This window comes from Chlorocebus sabaeus, chromosome 3 (genome assembly GCF_047675955.1).
Source record: "Chlorocebus sabaeus isolate Y175 chromosome 3, mChlSab1.0.hap1, whole genome shotgun sequence".
NCBI lineage: Eukaryota > Metazoa > Chordata > Mammalia > Primates > Cercopithecidae > Chlorocebus > Chlorocebus sabaeus.
Window position 1 is genome coordinate 81007634 of NC_132906.1, and position 22247 is coordinate 81029880.

The following is a 22247-nucleotide window of genomic DNA, read 5'->3' on the forward strand; positions in this document are numbered from 1 at the left end:
ACCATGATTATGTTTGGTGTGTAAGTAATCCAACTCCTTCTACTGTTGACTGAACTCAGTGACACTACACTACCTCGTGTGAATCTTTGGGAATGGCAAACAGGGAAGCTTGTCGGTGATATGATACCAAGTTGACTCTTGCCATTTTCCTTCCTCAACAAGGAAAGGCTAACTATATAAAAAAGACCATGCTGCACACACAGGAAAACCTTTCCCAGCCCCAATATGTAACTAGGAAAAAAGTCATCACTCTTTCAAAATCTACTCTGATATTCTTATTTCACAAGGCAACAGATAGTTTCATTTTCTCTCTCTATATTTGAAAGTTAGAGTGAATTATGCTGACTGAGTACCTGGGGGCTGTGTAAACCCGTGCATGTAGTAAAATCACACCTGTAGGGAATACCATCCAGGCACATGGTCCCACAATGTCTGTTTTCTATAAGTAGTTTAGTCATTGGGCCCACAGAAAAGCAAAAATCTAGGATTATTCTCTCTCCTGTATTTTTATGCAAAGTGTGTTGAACAGCTATACAAGATCCAAGACGGGGAGATGTTGGTCACATGCAAAAAACGGGATGACCTGTGCGGTCTAGAGCATTCCACTTACAAAGGGTGATTCTGTTAAAATAGAGCTACAGGGTTCAAGATTACATCCAAGTTGTGACATTAGGAGAGTCTTCATGCGAAATCACAATGCTGACAGGTAAACAACTGGAAACTCACCTACCCAGAATCTGAATATTGGAGACTATAAAACACTAAACGCATAATTTAAATGTCAGTTTTGAGAATTCAGCAAATCTACAATAACCTGACTCCTAAACAGCAAGAGAAATATCTTTAAAAGCAATAGTTCATTCAATAGAAATAAAGAGAGTACCTGGAAATTTAAAATTAATTTGTTATTGTTATTACAAATTTTAGACATCCTGCCTGCAGAAGCCAGGGAATATTATTTGAGATATTTGAGATATAAAAGATTATGTTTGAACTTTACCAAGAATTATAAATGATAACCAAGCAAATTGGAAGCTGCTGGTATATGCTGTTTGATTTACTTTTAGAACCCTCAGTTCGTGTTTAAAACAAGAGTCTAAATTAGGGGTGTCCAATCTTTTGGTTTCCCTGGACCACACTGGAAGAGGAAGAATTGTCTTGGGCCATACAATATACTAACACTAATGATAGCTGATGAGCTTAAAAAAAAAAAATCACAAAAAATCTCATAATGTTTTTAAAAAGTTTATGAATTTGTGTTGGATCATATTCCCAGCCACCCTGGACCACATGCGGCCTGAGGGCTGTGGGTAGGACAAGCTTGGTTTAAATGGCCTCACCACAAAAAAAATATAGAAAAAAGGTAACTAAGTGAGGTGATAGGTGTGTTAGCTAACTAAGCTAACTCAATTGCGGTAATCATTTCACAATGTATATCAAATCATCACATTGTATACCTTAAATTTATACAATTTTGCCAATCATACCTCAATAAAGCTAAAAAATATAAATAAAAGTAAAAGCTAAATTTTAAAAAAACAATAAGAGAGAATGAAACAATTCCCTAACTCATTCAAAAGAAAAAGCAATGTTTTCTGGAGATAAACTAATAAAATGTTGCCGTTTGAATGTGTCCCGCAAAGTTCATGAGTTAGAAACTTAATCCCCAATGGACAGTGCCAGGAAGCGGGACCTTCCAGGAGTGATTAGGGCAGAACCTCACTGATTAATGGTGTTCTCAAGAGTGGGTTCCTGATAAAAGAATGACGCCAGCCCCCTTTCTCTCTCTCACTCTTTCATGTTCTCTTTTCCTTCCACCTTTCACCTTCCACCATAGGATGATGTGGTATGAAGACTCTAACCAGCCTGCAGCCGCCATGCTCTTACATCTTCCAGACTCTAGAACAGTGGCAGAATAAATGTCTGCTCATTATAAATTACCCTGTTTGTGGTATTCTGTTATAGCAGCAGAAAATGGACTAAGACATATACACATGGAAGCAACTTGTGCCAAATTTTAAGTATTAATCATTTTCCAACCAACAAAATTACTGGGCTCTTGAAAAGCAACAGAAAATATTTAGAGTGAAGTATTCAAAAAAAGGTCTCATGATAATAGAAGCAAGACAAAATGAGTAATTCAAAAGGTATGTTTGGTTTCACTGACTTTTCTGTATCAGAATGAACTTGAGTTGTTCTAAATTGAAAATTACCATGAATTTCATCAGAGGACATGAATGGATGGAAGGTATCTATTGGCAACCAGTGCAGCCACCTGAAAGAGTATATATTTCCATTTGGAGATCACATTTACTCTCCCATCTTTAAATGTCACTTCTAATTTATACAGCTCCTAAGACTAAATGTCTGCCTTTGAATCCCTTTTGAGATGCAGGCCCATGTCTTCCTCTCCTGCTGATACCGACACCTGACTTTCCTACCATCTCACCCTCAGATGTTCCAAATGAATCATCCTTTAACATGACAAACTCGTATGGCACCTCCACACAATGGAGTATCATTCAGTCACAGGCAGGAACAAAGTCCTGATGCACGCCACTACACGAGCGGCCCGAACACCATTATGTGAAGTGAAAGAAGCTGGGCACCAAAGACCCCATATTGTATTACTGAAATGAAATGTCCAGAGCAGACAAATCCAGAGAGATAGAAAGCAGATTCGTGATTATGGAGGGCTAGGCAGACCAGGAAATATGGGGTCATTGCTAGTGAGTATGAGGTTTCTTTTTAGGGTAATGAAAATGTTCAGAAATTAGACAGTGTTTCCAATATATATTCTCAAATGTATATATAATCTACACACACATATAGTCTGTGACTACTGAATTGAACACATTTATGGCATGTGAATGTAATTTTTAAAAAGTGACTACACTTGTGATACTTTGAAGCCTCATTCCTCCTTCATCCTTCTCTGTCCACATCTGGGCAGGCAAGAGAGGAAAGTCCAAGTGGCTCCCTCTTATGACAGCAGCAGTAAATTCAAACCCTCCAATGGGAACCCTCACTCCACACCATCCCCCATAACCATCACAAAAAAAAATGCCAAGCCAGTCTCCTTTCCCTGCTCTCTCAAGCCATTTTAGGACCTCTTGGGAGCTGTCCTGTTCTCCCCAGAAAGCCTCATTATATGAATAATAAACCTTTTCACACCCTCTCGGGGTGGGTGTGATGTCAGCTGACTCAATATCTAAAGCAACTGTGGCCAAGTGGAGGAGATCCATCCCGTTTCTGTGGAGTGGCCCCAACAGTGAATTCTATCTCAAAGCTGCTATTAAGAATGTGGGTGGGGAGGCCAGGCGCAGTGGCTCACACCTGTAATCCCAGCACTTTGGGAGGCCGAGGCAGGCGGATCACCTGAGGTCAGGAGTTCGAGACCAGCCTGAGCAACATGATGAAACTCCAACCCTACTAAATACAAAAAAACTGGTCAGGCAATGTGGTGTGCACCTGTAGACCCAGTTACTGGGGAGGCTGAGGCAGGAGAATCGCTTGAACCTGGGAGATAGAGGTTGCAGTGAGCTGAGAGGGCGCCACTGCACTTCAGCCTGGGTGACAGAGTGAGACTCAGTCTCAAAAAATAAAAAAAAAAAATTAAGAATGGGGGTGGGGCCGGGTACAGTGGCTCATTCCTGTAATCCCAGCACTTTGGGAGGCTGAGGCGGGCAGATCACGAGGTCAGGAGATCAAGACCATCCTGGCTAACACGGTGAAACCCCACCTCTACTAAAAATACAAAAAAATTAGCCATGCGTGGGGGTGGGCGCCTGTAGTCCCAGCTACTCGGGAGGCTGAGGCAGGAGAATCACTTGAACCCAGGAGGCGGAGCTTCCAGTGAGCCAAGATCACGCCACTGCACTCCAGCCTGGGCAACACAGGGAGACTCTGTCTCAAAAAAAAATAAAAAGAATGGGGGTGGGGAGAATGTCAGCTACTCTGCCCATCCTATAGGTTGTCAAATTCAAATAAGGTAACAGGAGTGAACTCAACCAAAACATTGCTAGAAATATGTAAGTACCTATTAGGTTACTGTGTAACCTAAAACAGCACCTTGCTTGATAAATTCAACAATTTCTGAATGTTGTTTTGGTCCCACTTACCAGGAATATACTAACCCCATTAACATGGGAGGTGGCTGGGGCTACCCTTAGGGTGTGCATTTTAGACCTGGGAAAGGGGCTCCAGGCTATACGACCCCCCAGAAAGCCTGCGCAGAAAATAAGTTCAGGTTAAGGCTTGCCAGCCCACTTGGTGGTCACAGCAAACCTCAGCCATGCAGCCAGAGACCATAGCAAACAGGTCCCAAGCTTTGAGCTCCCGCAAAGCTTAAGCATCTGGAGCTGCTGTTCCCACCTACGGCTCTCTCTTTGTCGACTTTCCATTTTAAATGTATTCTAACAGACAAATTAGTTTGATTGGTAGATGTATTTACTACGCTCCTAGAAACATGAATAAAGAGGAATCTAGAGTGACACCTTAAAAATCCAGAACTATAAACTGGAATTAATATTGTATTTCAAACAGATATAAGTCTTCTACTTATATATCAGACCTCAGGTCTGTCTTAGGAGGCCAGGAAGGGAGATGAATTCTCGCCATTCTGCAGTGGCTGAAAGGAAGATCTCACATAATGATAACACCTCATACATGATACAGCACACTTCACCAAACCTAAGTAAAGGGAGGACGGATAGAATTCAGTCTAACACATCGTTCATTCTACTTAAATGCCATTATGAAAGCCAGTCCATTTGAAAAGTTTATTTCCATATCTGACAGTCCATATTTCATACATCAAGGCAGTGAATTCTGCTAAGCAAAGAAACCTTATGTAAGTTGGTCTCTCAATGTCTCATTCCTTTTATAACCAATCAATATAATCAAATGTAATTAGAGTATCTGGCACAGAGCCTAGTATATACCACATGCTCAATAAATGCTGGTCTCTCTTCTTTTTTTGTCCCAAATTAAATGGTTTTCTTCCCTGATAATGAGATTAAAAGTAGGGTAATTCTTCTAAAAATACAAGCATCTCATACAAAATTCAAATATATGAGAATTTCAGATCTAGCAAATTCAAACAACAAATTTTATTTTTGTTGAAAAAATGATTTAAAGAGGGAAGGCTGGGCATGGTGGCTCACGCCTGTAGTCTCAGCACTTTGGGAGGCCAAGGTGGGTGGATCACGAGGTCAGGAGATCGAGACCATCCTGGCTAACACGGTGAAACCCTCTCTGTACTAAAAATACAAAAAATTAGCCGGGCGTGGTGGTGGGCACCTGTAGTCCCCGCTACTCGGGAGGCTGAGACAGGAGAATGGCGTGAAACTGGAAGGCAAAGCTTGCAGCAAGCCGAGATCATGCCACTGTACTCCTGTGTGACAGAGCGAGACTCCGTCTCAAAAAAAAAAAAAAAAAAAAAACAAAAGGAGGGAAATGGGGATGTTGAAACATGAAAAAAGAGTTGAGATAAGGAGTGGAGCTTTCAGCAATGACCATCAGAGAAAGGTTTTTCTCCAAACACCGCATGTTCTCATACATAAGTAGGAGTTGAACACCAGGGCCTGTCGAGGGGTGGCAGGAAAGGGGAGGGAGAGCATTAGGACAAATACCTAATGCATGTGGGGCTTAAAATCTAGATGACGGGTTGACAGGTGCAGCAAACCACCATGGCACATGTATACGTCTGTAACAAACCTGCACATTCTGCACATGTATCCCAGAACTTAAAATTAAAAAAAAAAAAAGACTTTAAATAATGAAAATTAAGAAAGTATTATTAAATAAGGACCTTTTAAATAAAAGTGTGAACTCTTACCATTGTGCATTTCAGGAACATAATCCTCAAAATTTAGACTTATTGCATATTTAAATTCATCCATCATCTATTACGCCCATCTCAATACACAAGAGAGTTAGAACACTTTGAGATGTCTAATACCAGTTACCTTGAAGTGAACAAAGGTGACGAGCAGGGCCAGAGGGCACAGTGTGGACGGTTGTTGGACCCCTCTGAGAGTTCAGGGCTGTACTCCTTCTGCCTGGACCACTGTGAAGTACATTATTTTTGCTAAAAATATATCCCTAAAGTTATGATCACATAAAACATTGGAGTCAGGTTTGTTGCTAATAGTGTTATTTAAATGTTCTCAAAAGTAGAGAATGCGAAATAACACAGGTTTCTCCATGTTGGTGCTGGAATGTCAGGGTGGCAAACAGTCCCTGTGGGCAGCTCTGAACAAATGGCAAGCTCGATGAGTGACCAAGTGAAAGGAAGAGGAAATGACCAGGGCTAGCTCCAGGGAGCAAGGGTCCGGGGGGTGACCGGAGGGGTCTTTCAGAGACCACAATCACTCAAAATAAATGAGAGAATCTTCCTTTTTCTGGTAGGAGACCAAGTTAAATAGCTTTCAAAATAACACAGGTCAGCCAGAAATGCTGGCACCTATAATTCCAGCACTTTTGGAGTCTGAAGCAGGAGGATCGCTTGAGCCCAGGAGTTCACGACCAGCCTGAACAACATAGCAAGACCCCCAGTCTATACAAAAAAATTAAAAAATTAGCTGGATGTGATGTCACAAGCCTGTAGGCCTGGCTACTTAGGAGGTTGAGGCGAGAAAAGTCACTTGAGCCCAGGAATTGAAGGCCACATTGAGCTATGACTGTGGCACCGCACTCCAGTCTGAGAGATAAGAGAGAGACCCTGTATCTAAAAATCAATCCATCAATCAGGTCTTCAAAGGGAAGAAACATTTAAGAAAAACAGCTTATTTGCTGGTAGGAATGTAAAATAGTGCAGCTGTTATGGAAAGCAGTATGGCAATTCCTCAAAAAATAAAACATAATTACCATATGATCCAACAATTTCACCTTTGGGAATAGACACAAAAGAAATGAAAGCAAGACTTGAAGACAGATGTGCACACCCACGTTCAGAGCAGCATTATCCACGACAGCCAAGGGGCGAAAGCAACTGAAGTGTCCATCAGTGGATGAATAGATAAGCAAAATGTGGTTTCTACACACACAATGGAATATTATTCAGCCTTAAAATGCAAGAAATTTTACATACAGCATGGATGAAACCTGTGGACTCTATACAAAAGGACAAATATTGCACAATTCCACTTGAGGTATTTAGAATAGACAAATTCATAGAAACAGAAAGTAGCATGGTAGATGCCAGGGGCTGGGAGAAGGGAAATGAGGGGTTAGTGCTTAATGGGGTCAGAGTTACAGTTTGGGAAGATGAAAAAGTTCTGAAATGAATGGTGATGATGGCTGCACAGCAATGTGAATGTACCAAGTATCACTGATGTGTACACTTAAAAATAGTTAAGATGATACATTTTATGTTACAGATATCTTACCATACTTTTAAAAAATAAAAAACCAACTTGCTGGGCATTGTTTTCCTATCACTTCTAGAAACAGGTGAGGTGTAAGACCAGAAAAACGAGGAGGGTGACTGGTCTTTTCTCCGTCTCTCTCCCTGGGCCTGCCAGCCCCTCACAAAGGGAAGATGAGCTACAGTACCTATCCCTGTTGTTAAGCAATGAATGACTGCATTGCACTTCCTAGAAAAACCCTTCCAACTGTAGAGCATCATAGAAAAAAAGATGGCTGAGATTTAAATTTCTGATTCATAGACAACTTCCACTACTTTCACTGAGAGCCATGAAATGAATGAACAAATACAATGTACACAGGTCCAACTGACTCCTCAGCTCAGGAAACTGCCAGAAGTGGCAACTTAAATTATTGTTACAAGAGGTCATGGAGCAAAACCATGGTTTCTGAGGGAGCTCAGTTCTTTAAAGAAAAACCAATAAATCCATAAATGCTGATGCTATATCAAATATAAGAAGCTGCCAAAGAGCACGCCTATTGGTAAAGTCGTTGAGTATCTGCAAGGGCTGACGACACCAAGGATCATAAGAGCATAGGAAGCACTCACAGCCCCACTGTAAATTAGGCACTGGATGAAGAACAAGGAAGCAGGACAAACTCAATGGCATAATGAAGTCAGAACTCGGGGACCTCTTCTTGGCCTTCACCAGCCATTCCCAAGGAAATTCTATTTTACGCAGACACCTGAAAAGATCACTTAACGGCAGGGTATACTAACTTTAAACAATAAAAGAAATATAAAGTATAACTCGCATACAAATGCACCCTTGAAACTGTTCATGCTCTTCATGTATGGAGTTACAGCTGTTGAAAAGTTGTTCCGACACGTGAAGAGACTAAAATTCAGATTCTACATACACCAATCACTTGTATCTTACATTTTAGCAGCCAACTGTTTTAAGTCTTTTCTGTCATTGTGGCAGTATAGAAATGCTGTCTCAACATGAAGAAATATTCCTTGAGGGAAAAGAGGAAAACATAAAACATATGTAAGATTTGAATTTGACTTTTTAAAAACTATTGCAATTTGGTGAGATTTTCAATTAATCAAAAGTAATAATGATACTAATGGGGTTACCTCTAAAATGTAGGAGGGAAAGTACAATTTTTCAAAATAGTCCTATTTTTTTTTAAAAGCAGTATAAAAAGACACAAAATGAAATTAAAAAGTTCCATTTAACCTGGCTTATAGTCAGGTTAAATGAAACTAGACATTCCATATTTCCCTGTTTATAGAAGCTCATAAAACTTTACATTCTTTAGCTGACTCCTTACAAGGTTTTAATTTCTTTTCACAAAGACACAAAATTCTGAACCTTCTCAAGACTCTCTTTTATATACAGCCAGTTGGGTTATGACTTAACTGTAACTATGTTTTAAAAGAGTGTTACTTCAATCCAATATTCCCTGATCTTTATGTAAATTTAGGTCAACGAAGTGGGGAAATTTAGGAGAAACTATCCCCCACATAAGAACTGGACAGATTACAGTTATCACTATCCCTCCTTGTCAATTAAAAACAAATAGGTGCTTGCTTCGGCACCACACATACTATTATAAAATTGGAATGATACAGAGAAGACTGGCATGGTCCCTGCACAAGGATGACACACAAATTCATGAAGCATTCCATATTAAAAAGAAAGCAAAAACAAAAACAAAAGAAAACAGATAGGACAAAAAAAAAAAGATGGCCAATAAGCAAGTGAAAAATCACTGGGGAAATGCAAATCAAAACTACAATGAGCTTTCACTTCACACTCACTAGATGGCTAAAATCAAAAAGACAAGTATTGGTGTAGCAATTGGATTGGTGTAGCAATTGGATTGGTATACCAATTCGACTGGTTTTGCTAATCAAAATAACAGGTATTGGTGAGGATGTGCTGAAACTAGAACCCTCGCACACTGCTGGTGGGAATGCAAAACAGGGCAGCTGCTATGGAAGATAGTCTGGCTGTTCCTCAAATGGTTAACCCCAGGTTACTGTATCATCCAGCAATTCTACTCCTAGATGCCCAAGGTTGAAAATATATGTTCCCACAAAAACTTATATATGAATGCTCTTAGCAGCACTGTTCATAATAAACAAAAATTGGAAACAATACAAATGTCCATCAACTGATAAATGGATAAACAACTGTAGAATACAAAGAAATACTACATACCAATTTTTTAAAAATGAAGTACGATCCATGCCACAGCATGGGTGACTCTTAAAAACATGCTAAATGAAAGAAGCCAGGCATGAGGATCACATAGAGCATGAATCCACTGCTGTGAAATGTTCAGAAAAGGCAAATCTCTAGAGACAGAAAGCAGACTAACAGTTCCCTAGGGCTAGGGGGTTGGATGGGGCAGAGTTCCGGGGTGATGGCTAAGGGGTCCAGTGTTCTTTGGGGAAATAATAAAGATGTTCTAAAATTGACTATGGTGATGGATGTACAACTCTGAATATACTGAACACCACTGAACATTTTAAATGGATGAATCATATGATGTATGAATCATATCCTGATAAAGGTGCGTCTTTAAAAACAAGACAGCACATATCAGAAGGTACATCAATCCAAAGTTGAATTTCTCTTGAAAGTACCCTAATTTCAATACACTTATCTTTCCAAAACATATCACTACCCCTAACATAGCAAATGCCCAAAAGCACTCCCAGCACTGCATATGCAGAAGACAGGACAGCTAAGAATGGTAAGATGATTTCTTCATCAAGGGCCAGTTAAAGCTATTCTGCTTTAAAATTAAAGAGCACTTAAGGGAAACCTTTTATCTGGTCAATAACTTTGGTTCATTCATTATGTTAGGCAAGGTCTGGACCCAAGGGCCAAGCCATCTATCCCAATTCATTCAAAGAAATGTATTTTGCAGATGTTTTCCCACAAAATTTTCGTCTCTGCTTTAACCACAAAGTTCTCAAGATCCAAGAAAAAAATACCAATTAGAGAAAAAAATCAGAGAAGGGATGGAAAAAGGTTAACAGGGGATATGAAGTGTTATTCATATTTAAAAATCGGCTCTATTTAGGCCACTGTAGTCATCTCAACAATATAGGAGATTTAAATTTTAAATGTAAAACCTAGATAAACATTACAGAAAGAGCACGGGGCAGAGTACCTCTTGGTTTAACAGTGTGTTACACAGGAATGAATTCCTGCTATATTCCAAATACTAAGCACAGAACTGAGTCACATGGTCTCATTTAATCTTGTTGTTGTTGCTGTTGTTGTTGTCATTGTCGAGATGGAGTCTCACTCTGTTGCCAAGGCTGGAGTGCCGTGGCGCAATCTCGGCTCACTGCAAGCTCTGCCTCCTGGGTTCAAGTGATTCTCCTGCCTCAGCCTCCCGAGTAGCTGGGACTACCAGTGCCTGCCACCATGTCCAGCTAGTTTTTGTATTTTTTAGTAGAGACAGGATTTCACCATATTGTCCAGGCTGGTGTCGAACTCCTAACTTCGTGATCCACCCACCTTGGCCTCCCAAAGTGTTGGGATTATAGGCATGAACCACCACACCCGGTCTCATTTAATCTTTTAAACAACCCTAAAAGTTGAGTTTTACATGTGTTCGCACTCATAATGTCCATCTTTGGACCTTGTTTCAAGGAAACAAGATTTCAACAGAAGCCCATCCTCATGCTCAGGCCCACCGAAGGGCTGCAGCCAATGTGAATACCACCTGGAGTGCTATTAAGAAACCAACGCATTAAACCACCAGAGGCTGGGGATAAGGGAACTGCAAGGTCAAATGTCTCTTTAGACCTCTAGCTTTCAAAGTACTGTCACCATGAATCATATTGAGAAATTCATTGTAAGTCATGATACAGTAAATGTGTGTAAAAAATATTTCCAAAAATACAACTGCAATTACAACCTGTGTCATACAATATTATCTGCTATTCCAGCCTCTCTGAAGAGAGGGAGGGAGGAAAGTGGTATAGCTCATGGAACTGTTTTCAGGACCACTCGTGGCTCATGGCCTGCAATGTGAAAAACTACTGAATGTGCCAGTTCTGACCATCTCTCAGCACTTGTAATTCACCAGTCTCACTACATATCCCATCATCCATAAGCAGGTGACCCAGCGGAAGAATGGCACAGCCTACTGAAGACAACAGTTGTAAGGCAACATTCTGAAAGATGGAGTTCTGTCTCACACAACACAGCACATGCTTTGACTCACCTGTCTCCCCAAAGTAAGAAGACATTGGTTCAGGAATCAATAGAAGTAGGAGTGGCCCCTCTCACTATTACCCTAATACCCCACTCTAAAAATTTTTGGCTTTCATCCCTGCTAATACAGAGGTCCTGATTTTAAGGGAGCTATTAAAGGGAGGCAGCAATGTTTCCAGTGAACTGGCAGGAGAGACTGCCACTGAGTCATTCGGGGCTCCTCAAGCCACTTAGCCAAGAGGCCAGTGGGGAGGATACACTACCAGTGGGGGTGAGAGGACCCTGGGTTGCTGCCTCCCAAAGAGTCAGGAAGGATCATGGCTTCCTTAATCAGGGCAGCTCTTAGTACTTCTATCTCCGACGGTAAAAGTTAATGGAAAACCACAGCAATCCAAAAAAAGGCAGGACCACTGAGAATTCAGACCTTTAGGTACAGAAACCTAATCAGTTGAAGTCCTGGCTGAGTGCAAAGGAAACACAGAACAGGTAACAGGAGAAGATACAAATCTCAACTACTGCCAAGTGGCAGATAAGCATATTTCCTTCTTGCTTTTGGAGAGAGGCAGAGAGACAGAGAGACAAAGAGAGAGACAGAGAGGAGAGAGAAAGAGAGAGAGAGAGAGAGAAGAGAGAGAGAGAACTAGAACCGATTTCTTCTCCTTCTTCTTGCATTATTTTATACAAACATTGTTGAAACTTACCTCTACAATTTAACTCTGGATAACACAACATTCAAGCAGAACTTTAACTAAATTTAAGGAGGAATTCACAAAGCTCAGCAATAGGTAATGTGACTACCTCCAGAGATGGATACACTAATGAGACTTTGTGACACCGCATTTTAGGGAGCTGGTGAGAACATCTTCATTTGTGTGAGAATGTTTATATTCTGTTAGACGAAAAGAAAGTAGTTTTTGTTGTGTGGAAGTTAAAATATGTTTAGGAGGATAGGTCTAGATACTGAATATTCAAAGGGGTGGGCTGGCCAATTATACAGGTGTTCTCTCCCAGCTCCAACCATACCCTTCCAAACTCAGCTTTGTAACTCTGAAACCATTTCTGTTTTACCAGTTGGCTCCCTGTTAGGCTCTGCCACCAGGGGACACTAGAGGGAGACTAGCTCCTTCCCCTCTGCTTCCCGCTGGCTTTAGCTCCCAGTGTCACCCCAGCAATACTTCTTCACCAGGGCAGCAGCAGTTCCTCCTAGTGCAACAGCAGTTCCTCCTAGGGCAGCAGCTGAATCTGGCCTGCAGTTTTTCAGCACTTACAGAACCAGCCTTGTTACACTCCCCTCAGAAACAGGTGCACCATCACCCACACCTCAGAGGTCTGGGTTTCAGCTTTGTGGGGCCTCTCCTCCAAGCTTCTAAAGATTTAATAAAGATTTCACCCTATTTGCCCCCAGCCCAGCTCTACAGTTGATGGCTGCTTCGTACAGCCACTACCTCTATGATATCATAGCATTTGCTTTTTATCTTTTCAGTTACCTCCTTATTAACAACTTTATACCTAATAACAATTCTTTATATTTCATTATCTCTGTTAAAATAAGTGGAATAACTTTTGTTTCCACACTGGACCCTGACTTTGTATGACATTAGGTTATAAACAATTTTTAAAAACTAGGATCATCAAAGAAGATATGAAAATGGCCATGAACACATAAAAAGATATTCAACATCATTAGTCTTTAGGAAAATGTGAATTAAAACTACAATGACATCCTACTACATATCTATTAGGATGGCTAAAATTTAAAAAGACTGACATAGTGAGTGTTGGCAAGGATGCAGAGTAGGTGAAACCCTCATACGTTGCTGACAAAGCCACTTTGGGAAACAGCTACCACCTGACCTAGCAATTCCACTCCTAGGTATCCACCCAAGAAAAACGAAAACACATGTCCCACAAAGACTTGTATACAAATGTTCACAGCAGCATTATTCATGACAGCCAAAAACTGAAAACAAACCAAATGTCTATCAACTGGTAAATGGATAAACAAAATGTGGTTTATCCGGACAACAGAATGGAATACACTATTTGGCAATAAACAGGAATGAAGTACTGACACATGCTGCAAGCATAGATAAATCTCGAAAGGGACCAGATGCAAAAGCTACATATTGAGTGATTCCATTTATATAAAATGCTCAGAAAAGGCAAATCTATAGAGACAGATGAGTGGTTGCCTGGATTTGGGGGTACAGAGAAACTGCTAATGGGCATGAGACTTCTTTCAAGAGTAATTGAAATGTTCTGAAACTAGATCATGGTGATGATTGCAAAAATATACAAATTTACTAAAACTCATTGAATTTTACATTTAAAATTCAGAGTGCTGTAAAATAAAAGACTAGGAAAAATATTTCAAGAAAATCTAATGTCATAGGCATATGAAATAAATCATAAGAAACCACAATGCACTGACATGCAAAAATGGAACATTTGTGTCTGTACATATATATAATTGCATGTAATAAATACAGCAAGCCTAAGAACCAAACCATGTTAGCAAATGATGAAAGAACAGGTTTCAAATGCTTAAAGATAAGTTTGGTAAGAGACATTAAAGAAATGTCCAGTTAAGGGAAAGATGGTTTCACTGCTTCAAAACAGAACAGATGGCATAGTACCAGCATTCAGATCTAGCTAACATCATTAAAGATAAAGATAACATTTTTAAGTTGAGAAAATTCTCTCTTGCGAAGAAACAGGCTTTTCATTTTTTTCTTTAGGAATGCCTCTTAATAGTGACATTGCCAAGGAAGACAGACTAATGATGCCTCATTATAAAACCACAAAGCCTAACTGACCATTGGCGTCAAATACAACCAAAGACATCATGTACATCACTGAAATTGTGCTTGACTTTGAAAACAAATGTGACTTTGAACTCAGGTATCATCACAACCTACAAGTAAGTAAACTCTGAAGATGGAACCACTCCCCACACTTACTTTACCATTCAAAAACATGCAAATTCTTTTTTTTAATGACTGACTCCAATTTTGAATTCATTTGTTGATTGCTGGATGATGATAAACATTCATGCTTGCTACAGAGTTCAACAGGAAAAGAACTAATCTTTAGCCCAAAGTTCAATGCATTCATATTTTAAGAAGATTTTTCTCCAAAAACCCATGTAAATTACCTCAGAAAAAATCAACAACATAGACTTTATAATAAGTATCTTATTTTCTGTAATTGATGTTTTCAAAAAAATAAGTATCTTTATCACTTTTAAAAATTAATTTCTGGTGCTTTTATAGCATAAAATTATTTTCTGCAATAGAATCCCAATTTGTAACATTGCCAAGGAAATGTCTATGAATTTAACAGAGATCACTTCAAATGTTATCCAGGAACTAATTAAGCCATGAGACGTGTGTCACCTGAACACTCTTCCATTACAGATGAAGTCTCAGAGAAATAAGCTAACTTGATCAAAGTCACCCAGCTGGTATCTGAAATATGAGCCAGGGCTCTCTGGCTCCAAAGTCCTTGCTCCTTCCAGCATGCCACATTAAATCCTGTTAACAATAATGAGGATAATATAAGGAAGAATTAAAAATCATACAGTATTTATACACATAAGATTCTGAAGAATATGAACTTACAGTTCTTTACGTAGTTACACTGGTTCCTTAATATAGATGTGGTCCTCTATTTGAGAAACCTAAAGCTAAGCTAGGTCTTTTTTTATCAATGGAAAGGGGCAGTATAAAACCACAGAGCCAAAGAGCACCGATGAAAATGTTCAGTCAGGGGCCAGGTGTCACTATTACTATCCCAGGTCCCCTAGCAAAACTTCTAAACAAAGGTGGTTCATGCATAGCCAAGGTAAAGCTTTTGTTTTCAGGCTTGCTTCATTCCATTTTCTTCCATGGAAGTTGAGGCATTATTCCTACTGTTCCTGATGAGAACCAGAGTAAATTCAAGGGCTGATGGCACAGCAGCCTGCTTAGGGCATTCCAAAATACACCTCTGAAGAGAGGGAGAGATTTGATTCCTCCAACTTCCACAAATGAATACACACAAGGACACTTCTGGGAAGATATGCTTCTTGATTTCATAATAGCCAGTACCTGGGTTAAATCTATTATTTAACCAAAGAAACATCCTGATAATTCAAATTTCCTGGGGAGAACTAATGATAACCCATCAGAGTCACCAATGTGGGTCACTGGAGGTCACCAGGAGATCAAGGTACAGGAAAAGAACTAATCTTTAGCCCAAAGTTCAATGCATCCATATTGTAAGAAGATTTTTCTCCAAAAACCTATGTAAATTACCTCAAAAAAATTAACAACATAGACTTTATAATAAATATCTTATTTCATGCTAATGCTAATTGGCTTCAGTCCAAGGAGTGCCAATGAGATTATACACTGTTAAAACTGATTCCAAGCTGGGTACAGTGGCTCACGCCTGTAATCCTAGCACTTTGGGAGGCGGAGGCGGGCCGATTATCTGAGCTCAGGAGTTCGAAACCAGCCTGGGCAACATGGTGAAACCCCATCTCTACTAAAAATACAAAAAAAGTCAGCCGGAAATGGTGGTGTGTGCCTGTAGTCCCAGCAACTTGGGAGGCTGAGGGAGGAGAATTGCTTGAACCCAGGAGGCAGAGGTTGCAGTGAGTCAAGATTGTGCCACTGCACTCCACACTCCAGCCTGGGCAACAGAGCAAGACTCCATCTCAAAAAAAAAAAAAAAAAAAAAAAACTGATTCCAAAATTCAAATATACGCACCCCTAAAACCCCTCTTTGGGAAAGATAAGGCTGAGACTAGGTCCTTTTCCTCAACTGAAAGGGAAAGTACTATAAATTTATTAATTTATATGATATAAATTAAAACAGAGTTGGTGTTTTGTAGATTTCCACTGGAAATACCAAATCTGTATAGTTTAAAAGGAATTCTTGAAGAGTCTGTTTCCAAATATCACAAACTCTTGTATTTGGCAAACAGCAAGAATGTCAACCTATGTGAAAGTCTTTAATTTAGCAGATGTTTATTTAACTAAAAATTAACAGAAATCAGGAGTAGTGAAGTTACACATTGCCATAGTTCAAAGCTACCTAAAAATGAAAGTTTTAATTTCACTTCATTAAACACTTAGGAGCAGATTCCAGTAGTCTAAGTAAGACACCACTGGCTTGTAGGAACAAATGTGTCAACAACTGTTAAAGAATAGTTCCTTGTTATGAAACCTTAAAATTCTAGGACATATGATATTTTAAGACATCTGAATACAGGTAACAGATTTAAATATACATAGCCACCTTGCTATCCATCAAGTGAGAACTAAAAACTAAAAAGCATTTTGATAACATGTTTAATTTCTTATATATCATTTCATTCTGCCAGAACCAACAGTACAGAAGGCAAAAAAACAAATACTCCACCTTAGTTCTAAAACAGAATATCTGAATATAAAAGATGGATAAGATTACAAGATATGGACTGCTGTGGAAGGATCAACCAGGACCAATAAGTAAAAACTCTAATAACCAGTGTTGCCCTAAAATAGGATAAACCATTTGTGAGGGAAAGAAACTACTGCCCCAAGGAGGTGTTCACACATGAGCGGGAATGCCCGTGGGTGACGGAAGTATCACAAAGGCAAATGAACTAATGCCATCAACAATCCCTCCAGTCTTCAGTGGGATGGATTTTCCACATTGTAGATACTGGCAGTGAGTGCAGTTTCAGCCAGGCAAAAAGGAAGCTCGCACATCTCTGTGCAGGTAGTCTGAAGGGATGGCACAGACATGTAGAGGGTATCTCTCACATCTCACCTATTGCAACAGTGATACAAGATGGTTAAAGACCAAAGTCACAGAGAACTGAGTGTCTGAACTAGGACTTCTACTCTTACATCCCCAGACTTCAGATTCGAATTATTTCCACTCTACCACGATGGTTTTCTGTCAGGTCCCAGAAGAACCTCAAATGCTCCCTACACATAAATGTGCTGAGTAAATAAAAGTTTTATATTTAGAGAGGAAAAAATAGAGATCAAAATGCCTGGCCAACTTCAAGGGGTCTGTGACATGGCTCTGATATGAAGACCATGTCTTTTCTTCCAACTTCTAATCATGAAATATATTCAAACCAGCTGCTCCATCTAGTGGATTAATGGAAGATCCTCAGGATGAGAGAAAAGCACATTTTTAACACTGTTCAGCTCACACAACCCTAAAGCATTCATTTGCTATCCCATACTCATATCCAAAATAGCAACACTAGAAAAGAGATTAAGAAGATTACAAGCTTTCAGGAGTCAAGGATGAATTCATTCCAACTGGTTAAAACTATATTCCAAATTTGCTTCCTCCCTCATTTCCCTAGATTCCCCCAGTAAGTACAGAGTCAGCAAGGCAGGTCACATCACAAGTAATTGAGGTAAAAGTTCTCCAGTAGCACACGCAGGAGGTGTAACTCCAACCTGATGCTGAAGCTCCCAGAGATTCCACAACCCCTTGACATACTGTGGTTACTAATCATCTTAAGCCTAAGATCTTTCCAAAGAGAACGATATGTGGTGGGAAAAATCTAGGCTCAGAAGTCAGTCAAAATTCCTGGTTCTGTCAGTTTCTGACTGTTGTAACCTTGAGTCAGTCATTAAACTTCTGCCTCCGCTCCTCATCTGCAAAACATGGATAATGGCATATCCCTCAGGGGTGCCATGAAGATGGAGAGGTGACAAAAAGAACACACCTAGCACACTTCCTGAAACACCGCAGCACTCAAAGAACAGCAGAGACAGATAGGTGGACCTGAGTAGGCTCCAATTTAAGGGCCCTTTATCTCCTTTCCTTAATCTTCAAATTTCTACTTTAAAAAGGTAATAAAAATGGTGAGCAGAGTTGCTAGAAAACATACAGATGCGTAATAATAAGGAACAGCGAAGGAATTGTTATCGGTGTGGCCAGAACACAGGCAGTAAAGGTGGATGCCAGGAGTTGAGGTGAAGCAGACAGGCAGTTCCTTGTAAGCCATATGGATGCATTTGGATGTCATCCAGCAACCAATGTGGAACCACCAGATTATCCTTCCATTACCCCAATCTGTCATATTCTAACACTGCTCCAAAACTTTCACTGTCACCTACTTATTCAAGAATGAAGTGGAATAGTCTTTACAAGGTGGGTTTCTGAATCTGTGTTCCTGTCTTCTGCCTCAGCTTCCCATTTGGTATGTCAACCTTCATGTGCAGGTTTGCTCAAGACACATGCTTTAAGTGCAGAGGAAAGGGCAAATTCAATAACATCAATTATGAAACTCAAGTTGTGTCATAACTCTCAATCTCTCAAATTTGAATGAGCAGATTTAATATTAGCAAACATCTTGAACTCCAATCAAACGTAATGCAACACAAAACATGAATGAACAGTATCAGAGACTGATGAATACCTCCCTCACCCCAACATCTATCCTTCCCTTTTGATACAGTAATAGCAGTGTTGGTGGGCTTCTGGCTACCCAGCCAAAGACTAATTTCTCAGCCTCTCTTGCACTAAAGTGTGTCTACTGGACTGGGTTCCAGCTAATGGGATGCACGCATTAAGTGATGTGTGCAATTTTAAAGTCATGCACTTAAATGGGAAGTACACCATTCCCTTACCATCTCCCTTTTCTGCTACAAGGAAGTACTATGTGGAAAAGGGCAGAGCAACAAGATAGAAGGAATATGGGGCCCCAAAATGGTAGAGTCATCAATCAACCCTGAACTGTTTACTCTTGGACTAAGAGGAAACCTAACTTCCATCCTTTATAAGGCATTGTTTTTTGATCTTTGTTAAAGTATATCCTAACTGTGATGGTTTCTTTCATGTGTCAACTTGGCTAGGCCACAGTACCCAGATATTTGGTCAAACACATGTGGATACTTCTGTGAAGGTAATTTTTAGATGAGATTAACATTAAATCAAGAGACTGAGTAAAACAGATTGCCCTCCATAATCTGGGAGGGCCTCATCCAAGTAGTCAAAGACCTTAAGAAAAGGACTGACCTCTCCTGTGGAGGAAGAAATTCAGACAACAGAGTCACTTTGAACTCCAGTTGCAACATCAGCTCTTCTCTGGGTCTCCAGGCTGTCAGCCTGTCAGCCTTCCAGCCTGCCTGCCTGCCTAGCCTAGCCTAGCAATTTTGGACTTTTAAGCCTCCATGATTGTTTAAGCCAATTCCTTAAAATAGAAAGACAGAAAGAAACATATGGATACATGGATATATAATATATACACACATACACATCTTATTGGTTCTGTTTCACTAGAGAACCCTATTACACTGTTACAAACTAAATATTTGTGCTCCCTACCCCACCAAATTCTTACGTTGAAACGCTAATCCCAACGTGATGGTATTTGAAGGTGGGAACTTTGGGAGGTAATTAGGTCATGAAGGTGAAGCCCTCATGAATGGGTAGGTTTAGTGCCCTTATAAAGAAAAGGCCTGAGAGCTTGCTAGCTCTCTTTCTGCTATGTGAGGATACAATAGAAGTCATCCATCTGCAACATGGAAGAGAACCCAACCATAATGGCACCATGATCTTGAACTTCCAGCCTCCAGAACTGTGAGAAATAAATCATTGTAGTTAGTAAGCCACCTGGTTGCTGGTTTTTTGTTTTGTTTTGTTTTTGAGACAGAGTCTGGCTCTATCACCAGGCGGGAGTGCAGTGGCGTGATCTCGGCTCACTACAACCTCCAGCTCCCTGATTCAAGTGATTCTCCTTCCTTAGCCTCCCGAGTAACTGGGATTACAGGCGCCTGCCACCACAGCCGGCTACTTTTTGTATTTTTAGGAGAGACGGGATTTCATCATGTTGGCCAGGATAGTCTTGATCTCCCGACCTCGTGATCTGCCCACCTCGGCCTCCCAAAGTGCTGGGATTACAGGCGTGAGCCACTGCACCCGGCCAGTGGTACCTTTTTATAGCAGCTGGAGCTAAGACACTAACACTGAAACAACTAAGACATCTGAGAACAAACATTTTGTCTATTCAACAAATATTTGGACCTAATATGTGCCAAGCATAGTATAGGCTCTGCAAATACAATTGAGAATAAGATACAGTTTCTGCCCTTACACAGCTCAGACTCTGATGGACTTTTTATGACTTCAGACTACAGTATTTTTTTAAAAGACAACAACATGAATGTACTTAATGCCATTGATCTCTACACTTAAAAGTGGTTAAAATAGTAAATTTTATTATGGATATTTTGTTACAATAAAAAATTGCAAAAACAGAAGAAAATTATTCAAAAGAAACAAAATTTAATTCAGTGATTTAAGGTTTTCAAATCACATGCCTGATTAAAGATTTGTATCCAGATATATAAAGAACTTTCAAATCTCAATAAGAAAACCAATAAAAAATACAAAAAAGATTGGAACACTTTGCCCAAAAAAAAAAAAAATACACAGAAAGCAATACATAAAAGATGCTCAGAATTATTACTAATCAGGGATATTAAATTTAAAACTGAATGAGATACTCCTCCTACCTACTTATTAAACGACTACAATTAAAGACTGGCCATACAAAGTGTTGGCAAGGATGTGGAGCAAATGAACTCTCATACTCTGCTGGTGGAAATATAAACTGGTGTAACTACCTTGGAAAACAATCTTGCAGTTTTGTAAAAAGAATACATTTACCAGCTATACAACCCAAACATTCCACTGCTATTATATTTACCCAAGAGAAATTAAAGCACATATCCATACAAAAATTTGTACACAAATATTCATGGCAAGTTTATTGGTAATAATCAAAACCTGGAATAAACCCAAATTTCCATCAACAAACTGACTGATAAATTATGGTATATAGCCACATAATCAAATGAATTCATCAATATAAAGAAATGAACTACTGATATATACAACATGGATGCATCTCAAATTATGTGAATAAGGCAAAAAAGGAGAGTTCATACTCTGATTCCATGTTTATAAAAACTAATTCAGAGTAACAGAAAGCAGATCTGTGTTAGATTACCTAAGGATGAGGAAAGAACAGGAAGGACAGATCATAAAAGGCACAAGGAGACTTTTGGGGGTGATGAATATGTACATCATCCTGAATGTGGTAATGGTTTTACAGATGTGTATATAGTTAAAACTTATAAAATTGTATATTGTCAATATGTGCAGTTTAATGTACATCAATTATTATCAATAAAGTGATTTGAGGGGAAAACTGTCCTTAAGGTAATATTTTCACACAACAGCTTCTCAGATTTACACTTACTTGTTTTAGCTTGAATCTATTCAGACTCTAAAGTTCTCAAAATATCCTAGTCTTTATAATTAACTGGAAATAACTATTAAGCTGAAAAACTGGCTTTATGCCACCTGTTATTTTTATTTATTTATTTATTTATTTATTTATTTATTTATTTATTTATTTATATAAGAGTCTCACTCCTGTTGCCCAGGCTGGAGTGCAATGGCATGACCTCGGCTCACTGCAACCTCTGCCTCCCAGATTCAAGGGATTCTCCTGCCTCAGCCTCCTGAGTAGCTGGGATTACAGGCATCCACCACCACACCCAGCTAATTTTCTGTATTTTTAGTAAAGATGGGATTTCATCACATTGGCCAGGCTGGTCTCTAACT

At 39.6% G+C, this 22247-nt stretch overlaps 1 protein-coding gene and 1 non-coding gene across 7 annotated transcripts in view; one reads left to right on the forward strand and one right to left on the reverse strand.

The window, feature by feature from the left end:
* Positions 1-22247, reverse strand: part of DOCK9 (dedicator of cytokinesis 9) — a 297489-nt gene that overhangs the window by 226125 nt on the left and 49117 nt on the right. The window lies entirely within an intron of this gene.
* LOC119627588 (U6 spliceosomal RNA) lies at positions 8967-9070 on the forward strand. Its single transcript, XR_005243788.2, has one exon. It is a non-coding gene; the product is annotated as a U6 spliceosomal RNA (small nuclear RNA).